Source organism: Panthera leo, chromosome B4 (genome assembly GCF_018350215.1).
Source record: "Panthera leo isolate Ple1 chromosome B4, P.leo_Ple1_pat1.1, whole genome shotgun sequence".
NCBI classification, from domain to species: domain Eukaryota; kingdom Metazoa; phylum Chordata; class Mammalia; order Carnivora; family Felidae; genus Panthera; species Panthera leo.
Genome location: NC_056685.1, coordinates 14,919,062 through 14,932,356, shown reverse-complemented (window position 1 = coordinate 14,932,356; position 13,295 = coordinate 14,919,062). Strand labels below are relative to the sequence as shown.

At 38.6% G+C, this 13,295-nt stretch overlaps 1 long non-coding RNA gene across 1 annotated transcript in view; it reads left to right on the top strand.

The window, feature by feature from the left end:
- The window catches only part of LOC122225500, a 44,889-nt gene extending 32,936 nt beyond the window's left edge, over positions 1–11,953 (top strand). The window contains exon 2 of the long non-coding RNA XR_006205212.1: positions 11,534–11,953. This is a non-coding gene — a long non-coding RNA (uncharacterized LOC122225500). The remainder of the gene's footprint in view (positions 1–11,533) is intronic.
- Positions 11,954–13,295: the final 1,342 nt, after the last annotated feature.

Here is a 13,295-nt window from a genome sequence, read left to right as displayed (position 1 = left end):
ATTCAAACACTATAAAAAAGCTGATATGGCTACATTAATATCAGACAATAGAATTCAAGACAAGGAGCCTTATTGGAAGTCAAGAAGGACATTTCAAAATGATAAAAGGGTAGTGTCATTAAAAAACCAATAAAAACCTTAAATGAGTTTGCATCTAATAATGTAGCTTTAAAAATCTCTGCTGTCTTATGAGAGAGATCAGTAGCATTTGACATGAATGATCACACATTCCTCCCTGTTAGCTTCTTCACATAGCTTCCAGAACACACATTCTCATGGTTTTTCAGAGGTTAATACTGCTTACTCATTAATAATTCTTCAGTACCTTTTCGTCAACATCTCTTCTCTCATATTCCTGCATGTAGACATGTCTTAGGGTTCAGTCCATATTCCTCTTCTTTTCTGGGTCTTCATTGATGTTCTCATCCTCTGTAACAGTTTCAAATATCACTACACTAACAACTACCAAATATTATATCTACAGCCCAAATTTCTCTCTCAAATTCTAGATTTGTACATCCAAATGCCTATTCGAATCTCTACTCAAGTTGTAATCGCCTTAAACTCAACTTGGCCAAAACTAAACTCTAATTATTCAACCTTCCTATTAATTGAAGGCAAGTGTATTCTTTCACTTGCTAAATCCACAATCCTTGGGATTATGAGAGCTTCCTAACTCTATTTCACATCTCACATCTAATCTCTAAGGACTTCCTGTTGGCTCTACCTTCAAAATACACTCAGAATAATCCAACTACTTCTTACAATCTCCATTGCTATTACTCCCGGGTTTCTGCCTTAGGGTGCTAACTGAAGTTCATATTTACACACCACTACACAGAATTTTTTCAACACAGCAGTTGGAATGGTCTTTTTTTTTTTTAAGGAATGAGATTCATATTTTTTTATTTGGATGAAGCTAACATAAACTAACCATTTTAATGTGTAAAAGTCAGTGCCATTTGGTACATTCACGATGTTCTGTAACTACCACCTTTATTAAGTTAAAACATTTCTGTCATCTCCCCAGAAAACCCCACACCCATTAAGTAGTTACTCTCCAATCCCTGTTCTTCCTACCCCCTTGCCGACCACCAGTTGCTTTCTGTCTCTATGGTTTTACCTGTTCTGGATATTTTATATGAAAGGAATCCTATGATAGGTGACCTTTTGTGACTTTTTTCACTTATACTGTTTACAAGTTTCAACCAGGTGTAGCATGTATCAACACCTCATTTCTTTTTATAGTTGAATAATACCTCATTGTACACATCACATTTTATTTATCTCTTCGTCCAATGATGGACGTTTGGTTTGTATCCGGCATTTGTCTACTGTGAATATTGCTGCTATGAGTGTTTGTATACAAGTATTGGTTTGAGTGCCTCTTTTTACCTGTTTTAAAATTTTGAAACAAGTACAAACTTACAGAAATGTTTAAGAACAGTACAAAAAACTATTTATTTTCCTGAATCATTTAAAAGTATGTTGCTGTCCTTATGCCCCAACTTCTTCTAATACCTTAGCAAATATTTCCTACGAACAAGGATATTCTCCTAAGTAACCATAACACAACCACTGGGATTGATATATTACTACCATAATGTCCTCAGACCTCACTCACATTTTGCCAGTTGTCTTAATAATGTCCTTTATGGCAAAAGGATTCAGTGCAGAATCATGTGCAGTGTTTTGTTGTCATGCCTTTTTCAGAGTCTTTAGTCTGAAATTGTTCCTTTGTCTTTCATATAAAACTTTTGAAGATCATTTCCTAGGAAGTCGCTCAGTTTGGAGGGTCTGGTGTTTCCTCATGATCAGATTCAGATTATACATCTTAGTCAAGGATTACATAGAAATGGTGCTGTATCTTCTCAGCTGCTACATGATTTTGATTGCTGGTAGTGAGTACTCTTGTCCTATTTCTAATTATCAAGAATTTTGCAAAGAAGAGGTGCTGTGAAACTGTGTAAATATTTCATTTATCATCAAACTTTATAGTTATTCATTTAATATGGATGGATTTAAGATTCCCTATTTTATTTAATGAGTTATATTATCATACTCACATTACCACATATCTGGCCCCTACAAATATGGAAACCCTTTCAAGCTAATTTCGGTGTTGTTTTAACATATTCTTTTAATACCTTTTGTGATTTCTAGTACAAGGAGATATCCAGACTCAGCATGTGTATTGCTTGCTCTGGGGTTGGAATCAGCTACTTTTCCAAGGAGCCCTTATAGTGAAATACAGCATTTAGAGGCCATGATCCTAATGCTAACAGTGCTCATTGCTATTGGGGTATCATTGTTCCCAGTGCTCTCAATGAACAGAGTTAGGGAGTGTGTGTGTGTATGTAAGTGTGTATATACACATATAGCCACATCTAGATTATTTTCATGAGTTTATATGGCCACGTATATACATATATACACATAATATACCATATATAAAATATACATATATATGTTTATATATATATATATGTGTGTATATATATATAAGCAAGAGTTGTATTTTTTTGACCAATTACCTGCCAACACCACAGGGTTTACTCTAATCTTTCTCCCCCTCATATTTATAACTCCCTTCTATAACCATGAGAAACTTGGATCCATTATTTCTAATATATTTCGCTATTTGTAACCACTATTCCATCTGCACCACCATCCGCTCCCTTGCGTAGACACCCTCCTCACCCAACTTGGGCTGTAACAGCACTTTCTGGGCTGCACCCCACGCCTCCCACACACAGATGCTCTGGTTCCCACAGCAGACCACCTCCCTGTAGAAGTGCCTTCTACAGACCCTCAGACACTGATCCTTCATACTGGGTCTCCCATGTGGTGGTTCTCCTTATCCCGCTTGGACCCCAGTACCCTGTGCCAGTTCTCCACATAGATGCCCTCCCTACAATGCTTGATCTCTGACATCCTGTGCTGGGCAGGCTTCCTATGTGGTTGCCTTTTGCACTTCACTTGGTCTCTGACACCCATTCTGGGTCATCATGACCCTATCCCTCTATTCAGCTGGCATAAATGCCTACCTTGCTTTGTGCTACCTGATGACTTTGGACTAAATGTTTAGGAAGAGAGGGAAAGAAGAAGAAAAGAATGATTCTTTTTTAAAATGTTTATTTATATTTGAGAGAGAGACACACACACACAACAGAGTGTGAGCGGGCGGCGGGGGGTGCAGAGAGAGAGAGGGAGACACAGAATCTGAAGCAGGCTCCAGGTTCTGAGTTGTCATCATAGAGCCTGATGTGGGGCTCAAACTCACAAGCTGTGTGATCGTGACCTGAGCCAAAGACAGAGGCTCAACCAACTGAGCCACTCAGGCACCCCAAGAATGATTCTTTTAAAATCCAATTCTGACTAAAATGGGTATACAGTTTGCATTGCCTTTACCAGTTTATGAGGCATCTAATTTCTCCACAGCCTCCTAAAATGCTTCCTGTCCCATTCAGAGAGAAAGCCAAAGTCCTCATTATAATATTCTAAGTCCTACTTACTGTTTCTTATTACTCTGTTTCTTCAACTCTATCTAACTTCCCTCAACCCACTTCATACTCTAATTTTCCTTCAGACAACTCATTTCCTTGCTACTCCTCAAATATATAAGGCAAGCTACTGATTCAGGATTCTTTATTGTGGCTGTTTCCTCTATTTCAAACATTCCTCCCCCAGATTCTCCTATAAATATCTGTGCAAATCTCGTCTTCTTAGTGAGGTCTGACCTGATGTATTTGTTTGCTTGGGCTGCCATAACAAGATACCACAGGCCGAGTGGTTTCAACAACAGAACTATTTTCTCTCAGTTCTGGAGACTGGAAATCCAAGATCAAGATGTCAGCAGGTTTCATTTCTTCTTGGCTTATAGATGGCCACTTTTTACTGTGTCCTCATGTGGTCTTTTCTCTGCACATGCACTTCCCTGGTGTCTCTCTGTGTGTCCTAATCTTCCCATCTTATAAGGATACCAATCAGATTGGATTAGGGTCTACCTTAAGGACCTCATTTAAAATTTTTTATCTAAAGGCTCTATCTCCAAATATAATCACATTCTAAGGTATTAGGTGTTAGAGTTTCAACATATGAATCTTGAGATGACACAATTCAGTCCACAACACCTGACCACCAGATGTAATATTGAAATTTACGCCAACCTGGTACTTCCAATTCCCATTGCATTGTACATTTTTATTTCCAGAGTTCTGATCAGTTTCTATCAGGGTATATAACTTGATCTATGCCTGTATATTTTTTATGATCTGTCTTCTCCAATTGGAATGTAAATTCTACAAAGCACTACAACAGTGCTTAGTGCATAGGAAGCAATCCATGCATAGTGTTGAATGAATAAAATTTATCCATGTAGTATTGATGAACATTTGGGTCATTTCCAGCTTAATGCTGTTAAAAACAATGCGCTAAAATCATTTTACACATGACACACATGTATAACACATGGTAGATAGATAATATAGAAAGATATAGATATAGATATAGATGATATAGATATAGATATAGATATAGATATAGATATAGATATAGATATAGATATACATTCTATACAATATATCCTAAGAGACATTGGGTATGCATTTATTGCTGAGTCATAGGGTATGCATATTATATTAGTTTCCTGTGGTTGCCATAACAAAGTACAACACATTAGGTAATTTAAGGCAACAGAAATTTATTCTTTCACAGTCTGGAGGCTAGAAATCTGAAATCAAGATGTTAGCAAGGCCGTGCTCCCCCTAAAGGCTCTACAGAAGGATCCTTTCTTGCCCCTTCTAGCTTCTGGTGGTAGTCAGAAACCTTTGGCTTGTGGCAGCATAACATTCTGTTTCCATTTTCACATGACCTTCCCTGTGTGCCTGTGTCCCTGCCCCTTCTCTAGCCCCTCTCTCCTTACTCTTACATAGATATCAGTCATTGAATTAGGGCCATTCTAATCCTGTATGACCTCAACTTAATTACGTTTGCAAAGACACTATTTCTGAATAACCTCACGCTCACAAGTACCCAAGGTTAGGATTTGAACATAACTTTTTAGGGTACACAATTCAACCCATAATATGTATTTATCTACTATTAGTAGATAATGCCAAAATATTTTCCAAAATGGTTGTGCCAATGAACACTGCCACCATGGTATTTGAGAGACTGCATTCCTCCATACCTTCTCTGATATTTATTACTGTCAGACAACTTACTTTTAGCTAATTTGTTGATTGGGGTAATAACTCATTGATGGTTTCATTTGAGAATTAGCCTGCTAAGTTTCACAGGATAATTTCTGTGTTTGGATTTTGATTGAATTGTAGGTATAAAACAGTTTGGCAGTAATATCTTTATGGTATTGTCGCCAAATCCATGAATATGGTATATTATGCCATTTATCTGGTCATCTTTAATGTCACTCAATAAAGTTTTATGTTTCCCCATTACAAAAATAACTAAAGTCCAAATTCTTTCTAGTCTAGTGTAGGTTCTGACAAAGCAGGCAGAGCTGCCTTATGTCAACGTGGACTGTGTCCACAGCACACTAAACTAGGTCGCATGACATATTAGACAGAGGGAGGATCTGAGAGTCAGTGTCCTCATGCTTTCCATAGTCTGTCCAGAGCCATTCTCAGCTTTGGCCTGGTTAAACTCTGATCAGAAAGCCATGGCTGCCACTGGGCACTGCATGGTAGGAAGAGGGGCTGGCAGCAGAGGTTAGGGACAGATCAGTGGGCAGGTAGACTGGTAGATGGTTGACTGACACTGTTTGTGGCTGGAGTAAGTAAAAAAATGAGGCCAGGTGAGCTGGGGTGTCTTCCCAGGTTCTAAGCACACTGAGAGAGATCAAGTTACAAGGTGCATAAAAGGCAGGTTGCAGAGGCAAGTCAAGCTGGGGAAGTACCATATTAGGAAAAAGACTGGCCCTTAAGTCAGTGGATGCAGGCCAGTGCCCACTCCAGGACCAACACAAAGCTCTTCCCCTCCTCCCCAATTCCACAGGGACACAGAAATCACCCTCCTCCCTCCATACACCTGAACAACATCTTAGAAAAGAAGGGGAGATGGAAATAATCTTAGAGGCTGAGTGCCATTGTCCGAGAGATATTCAGCGAGAGATGTAAGGACTGTGTAGATGGTTAGATAGAACTGTGTTTTAAACCAGACTCGACATTTAGTTTATCTTTGCTCCACGGATAGCTGTGCCAGTATAAAAAGGCTGAGTTAAAGACCAAATTTAGGGGTACACTTTCTCTGCATAAAAGAGTTATGATAGGAGTTTGAAAAGTGAAGCCCCACAATGGACTCTTCCCACTTTCTGCCTCTTCTGCTACTACCCCATTCTGCATATGGGTAATTTTTTAAACATTTGCTTATTCTCTTGCTCCCTATGCATCAGGTGCGGTCATTCAGTGCTATCCATGGTGCTGCCCTAGCCTACATATTTAAGCGTGGTCCCCACAACCTTGTAGCATACCTTTAATCCGTATACAGTCAGCACCCCTCTCCCCCTACCAACCTATGTCCCCAAATGGTTCAAGTTGCTGTTTCTCTCCAAATCTATGGTCATAATGTTCTTTTTGCTAAGGATACTCTTCCTCCTTTTTTGTTCAAGCCCTCTGACCCCATTTGTGGTCAAGTTTAAACCCAAAAGTCCTTTCCAACTAGTATAATTTGTTCTAAAGCACCTTATTATAAATGTTATTTTTTCCCCTAATTATTTGATGTGTATCAGCCTATCTTATGTTTTGGGAAACTCCCTTATACAATTTTGTATTTCTCCATTATAGTTACCATGGCAGCAGGATATAGTATAGATATTCAACATGAAGCTGATGATGGTCTAGACTATTTAAAAAGTAGAGGAGAAAAAAAAATAGGACCTTTACTTTCAATTATAGGTTGCAGTTATACGTTTTAATTGTTCCATTGTTGTTGACCTTAACTTAGACTGATGTAATTGCTTTCACTCACTTGGGACTTGTTTTCACATATATATATATATATATATATACATATATACATATATATATATATGTATATATATATATGTATATATGTATATATATATATATATATATATGTGCCTAGGTAGTAAGAAAAATGTCCTTAATTTACCCCTCCTTAGTCTAATAGTATTTAGAAGGAATGTGAATATTGTTATCATTTACTGCATATCACTTCGCTCCTCTAGGTGTGTGCCTCATTTAGCAGATGAGGAAACCGGGGTTTTGATTGGTTATTTGTCTAGTCACACCATGAGCTAAGTGTTCAGGAATAGGGATTAGAACATGGGTTGGATAACTCTGAAGCCTAACCTACATAGCCCCCTCTATAATGAAATGAAATTGAGAGCTTAAGAATTAGAATCAGACAGAGCCAACTGAGCCAAAGATTTATGAAACTGGAGAGAAGGTGAAGGGTGGGAGTTGGGACAGTTGAAAAAAACTTTCATTTGCTGTACTGTTTATTCCTGCACCTTTGCTGGCTGTGAAGCTATGGTGTGCCTTTTGGAGGCACAAAGTAGTCTTTTGAGAAACTCTTCCAGAAGCTCGTAAGTCTTCTAAGTCTTCTAACTCTAACTCTAAGTCTCCCCAGAGTCCTCGTGACACAAGGGGGAATACTCTAATTTTAATTTAAGAGATAGTGAGACTGAAAGACAAAGGAATGCAATGATTTTGCAATATACTATCTCATGGTGAAGGCTAAAATGAGAAATAAGAAGCAACCCGATAACGTTCCCTACCACTGTGAGTCCAAGAAACCATTGTTCCGCCTGCTGAAGCTGAGGATTCCTATCAGGTCCTTACTTCAAACTAATGTGATATCACCAGCTCTTTGCTAACTGATAAAGTTAAAAAAGTAAATAAATAAATAAATCAGGGGTATACTTGTGTATAACTGTTTGGGACCATGAAAGTACATTCAGAAACATATCAAAACAATCATAACATAAGTGGCTCTCTATGACGCAAGAGAATGGGAGAAACGAAATGCCACGCTTACCTGCCCATGCTTTTTACTGTGCTAGGGTTCACATTAATTATTGTGCATGCTCAGTGTAAGAAGGTTAAAGACTATGAAGAATGTGAAGCAAATATGATGCTGCTAAAGTGGTAGTGGCTTGATTTTTTTAAAGAGGAGCCTGGAGTTTCCCTCCTGGCATTGTGCAAATCTAGGGATTCCATGCAGCCAGCTCATTCAATGTTCCTGACTTAGACATCTGTGCAATTCATGCCTCCTGAGCCTCCAGAGCCACACATCAGGCAGGAGTGAGTATGTACTGCCTGCTCATGAGAAGATCACTCATCTGGGGAGGGGGCAGAACTCAGTAACTTGTAGGAATTGAAGATCTCATAGAAACCTAGAATCTTCACTTTGGATACCAGAAAGATGTAAGATACTAATAGTTTATACTGAGTTGTTAGATTGTAGGTGTTCAATTACTATTACGTGTACTTACATATAATATTGTGATATTCATAGCAGGTACTACAAATACAGGGTGCTACACTAATATATACTTTTTAAACTTTGTCTCTGCTGAGCAATTATTTTGATCCCTTCCATGACTTCTATTCAGAAGCAGATTGCAGGTCCATTACAAAATGGGGTAGTACTAGGGCAAACACAGGAGGCAATTTCAGAAAATAGGAATCTAAATTTGTAACTTCCAAGAGACAGGAAATAGAAGTCATCTTCTCACTGACTTAAACAGGAGAGAGAGTGAAATAAAGACACACACCAACTCATTCATGCATTTATTCATTCATGCAACATATATGCACTGAGAACCCACTCAGCTCCACATGCTGAAGCTACCAAGGTGAGGTAGATGACCGATCCCTGCCCCCACGAGGTCTAGTGAGGCTGGGGCAATCTTGACAACACACCATGTAGCCCACTAAAGATGTGTATGACTCATTTGAACAACACGTGGGGTAGGCACTGTGGTTATACCTGGAATGGGGAATTGGCAATTCTTAAACTGAACTGGTCATCTACACTTCAAGTATCTCACCCACATTTCACAAGCAAAGGAAGGATTCCTATGTAATCCTACCTTTTGGATAGACCTCCTCCATCTCCTATAAAGGAGTTCACAATTTTAGAATAAAATGTTCCCTGTAACTTTTTTTTTAATGTTAGAGATTTGGGCAAAACTCAGGGCCAATGTTCACTTTGCTATGTTTTGATTTCTGTGCCTTGGCAAAGCAAGGGATTTTTGTGGGTGAAAATTCCTCTGAATATTTTTTTCTGGATGAGACATGCCACCTACACTATCCTTCCCTAATCATCACACTCTCCTATTAATTTTTACTTTGAAGTTCTTAATGTGTATGAATACATTTTCTCCATTTAGGTATGAACTTATTTATCCTATCCTCCATTATTTGTGATAGCATTACATCATACATCCATAGCTTTAAAATACCCATTCCTTTCAAATGCAATTTGAATTCACTAGTATAAATATTTTGGCATAGGGAAAGCATTTTTAACAAGAGGGTGGCATTTAAACTATTTTATGAAGATGGCATGAGCCCAGAAAGCTTGTTGGAATTTACAAATAATCTTTTGATTTATATTTTACTTTGTAAACCAGGACCAGGAGAACCACTAATTAGAACCATGACTCAAAGCTATAAGGAGTACTTATTGATTCAGATCATGGAAAGACTGGAATGATCAAAAGCAAACATCCATCTCCCTCTTCATCCAGAGTTCAGGGGGTTAAGTGCTATTCGTCTCAAATCCTTGGCATTAACTCCATCTTTGTAACAGAGAAGACAATTAACATCTCTGTCTAGTCACAGTTAGGATGTAGTATATTAATTAGCAAAATCATTCAATTAACAGCACTCAGTGAAATACACCACTTGTTTCTCACCTTTACTCATCTGTTTGAACACACAAACAATAGTCACATTGAAGAAAGTGTCTAAAGCCCTAGAATGTGTACCTACTAATGTTTCAACTGCACTAAGAATATGTGGCCTGGTATTTAAAGCAAGGGCTGGTAGGGTGTGTGTGTAGGCATAATCTATGTAGACATGATCTATTCACTCTTTACTAATTATATCACACAATTGTAAACTTGTACCCACAAATAAGCATATATAGAAATGTCTTCTCCTTTTATACATTTCTGAGGCTCAAAAAAGTTAAGTAACTTCCTCAGGACACATAGCTATAGTTAGTAGCAAAGCTCAACTTTTAACCTAGGATGGGGTGTCTTCAGAATCTGGAATTTTTCTCTTACTGCTATGCTAGATGGCCTCCCAGGAATGCATAAAAGTCACAGAATAATCAGAGATGTGGTTAAATATTTATGTACAGGGTTAGTCATCTTAGCATTACTTCAAGTCGTGAAAAATTAGAAATCTCATAAATGTCCGACAGTTGAAAATGGCAAATGATTTATGGTACAAGAGAATATTATTACCCCATTAAAAATCATGTTTTTCAAAAACAGCCATTTGAAGAAACTTGTTGTACAATGCAAAGCAGAGAAATAAAAACAGGTTACAAGTCAACAGCAGCATTATGAGTCTATTTTCTTAAAAAAATGCACATAAAAAATGCATAGGGAAAAAAAAAACAAGACTAGAAGTAAATAGACCAAAACATATTTAGATATTATTTCTGTTTCTTGATTTGAAATAATGAGTGATTTTAATTCTGTATACTTTTCTGTATTTTAAAAATTATCTACAATGATCATATATTAGTTTTATGATTAGATGATGGTAAATTACATGATCTAAAAGAAATGTACAAGTAACTCTTTAGCTTACTGAAATCCTTTCTTTAACTCATTCGGCAAAGGGGTGCCTAGATGGCTCAGTCAGTGGAACGTCCAACTCTTGATTTCAACCCATGACCCCAGGGTTGTGAGTTTGAGCCCCGCATCAGGCTCTGCTCTGGGCATGGAGCCTGCTTAAGATTCTCTGTCCCTCTCCCTCTCCTTCTGCCCCTTCCCTGTTCTCCCTCTTCCTTAAGAAAAAAACAAAACTAAAACTAAAACTAAAACAAACAAAAACAAAACAAAAACCCATTCAGCAAATATTTACTGAGTCTCTACCATCTTCCCTGTTCTATGACTCAAGACAGGGTACAGAATTGTAATACATGGGCTCTGCCTTCAAGGATCTTCCAGTCCAGTTAAGAAATAGAGAAGGGCTGGGGCGCCTGGGTGGCGCAGTCGGTTAAGCGTCCGACTTCAGCCAGGTCACGATCTCGCGGTCCGTGAGTTCGAGCCCCGCGTCAGGCTCCGGGCTGATGGCTCGGAGCCTGGAGCCTGTTTCCGGTTCTGTGTCTCCCTCTCTCTCTGCCCCTCCCCCGTTCATGCTCTGTCTCTCTCTGTCCCAAAAATAAATAAAAAACGTTGAAAAAAAAAAATTTAAAAAAAAAAAATAGAGAAGGGCATACATGTTGAGTATGAAAATACATGCACTAAATATATACTCAACATATCCTATGTTCTGTTCTGAGTTAATCATATACTCTTTTATTCCAGACCACTGTTCTGTGAAGCTGATGTTTTGATTCTCCTTTTACTTAAGAACTGAGGTACAGAGAAAGCTGCCTGAAGTAATGGTGGGCTGGAATTCGGAGTCCTGGCATTCGGAGTCCTGGCCGAGTGGCTCCCAAATGTCTGCTATTCCAACTGCTCGTGTGGCTTCTCGGGCTGAGATTCTGGAGCGCAGAGAGATTTATCTTCTGGTGAAACTACAATCGCAGTTTAAATGGAGAGATTGATCAACTTTGACAAGTTTAATGAACTGATCCCTACTCCCCAACCGTGGCCCCTATAGCATTAACTGAGTCGACAGTTGTTTTATTGTCACCTGAAAGCCAGAGATGGATAGGAAATGAGTGAGTAGGTGTGTGTGTCTCCTCTACAACCTCTATAGAATGACCATGGGATTATATTTAACCATTGGCTTGTCCATTTATTCAATCAATATGTATCTTCCACCTTGTGGATAGCAACAACTGGGAATGCTACTGGGGATACAACATATATAAGATGGAGTTACTACCCTCTAGATGCTCACAGAGTGGGTGATCTTCTAAACAATTAGTTATACAGTGTATGTGAGAAGTGCTATGATAGAAGGGTATAGATGGGCTGAGACCCCACCAAGAAGGAGGCCACTAACTCTTCCTGGGGAAATCACCTCTATTAGAAGCTCCTTGAGAGTAGCAGCTCAGTTTATTTACTCACCTATCTTTGGAACACTCAGTTCCACATCACAACAGAAGCTCAGCAAATGTGTGTTAAACTATTGAAGTTGAGGAAGATAAGAGTCAAGGAAGGTCATCATTTACATTTACATAACCACTCTAAGCACTTTCCCCTTGGTGAGTTTCCATTTCCCCACACTGCCATCAGTCCACGTCTTCTGAAGATAAGACAACTCAAGAATAGCATCAGGAGACCCAAAAGAACAATGACTTTTTCTTCTCTCTTAATCTCACATCAGTCACAGAAGCAGGGAACGTGTAAGTGTTATGGTCTTTCACCCTACTCTATCTGGATCCATGGATATCATGACCTTTTCTATGTTCTATAAACCTACATTACCATTCTCCCAGTTAAATTACACACTTACTTTGCTCCAGCCCACTCGGTGTTGGCACTCAATCTTAGGCATGTCATTGAGGTTCCCACTCTGAGCCTTTGCTCAAATCATTTTTATTACAAATGCCCCCTTCTTTCCCTTCTCTCACTCTTATCCATGATATCCACTTTGCTGTCAAATTTTAAAATGCCTATAGTGCTTGACCCACTGCTAAGAATTTACCTTAATAATTTACTTCCAAAAGTTTGTCAACATACTTACATCTATTACAGAAGCTTTGCCTGTAAACTAGAAAATCTGGAAATAGCTGAAGTACCACCCACTGAAAAGAGTTAAAATAAATTAGGAACCATCATGGTGAAGGTATTGTGCAGTCATCAAGGATTGCCATTTTGTCGCCTTGTGTATTTTAAATTGAGTTATCTTAACTCTCTCAGGCCTGATTTGTACTGTGTAGATCCACCCCCCTCCTTTATCTCTGAATTCTTCCACTGACTACCCTCTAGCTACATTAGCTTTCTTTTTTTTTCTTGGAATATGTCATTCCCATTTCCACTGTGAGTTCTTTTTATTAGCAATTTTTCTCCCTACATCTCTCCATGGCTGACTCTTCTTTTGCTATTCAGTTCTCAGTTTGATCATCTCCTCCACAGAAAGTCCTATCCTGTCACCTGATTTAGGGGTCTGCAAGCG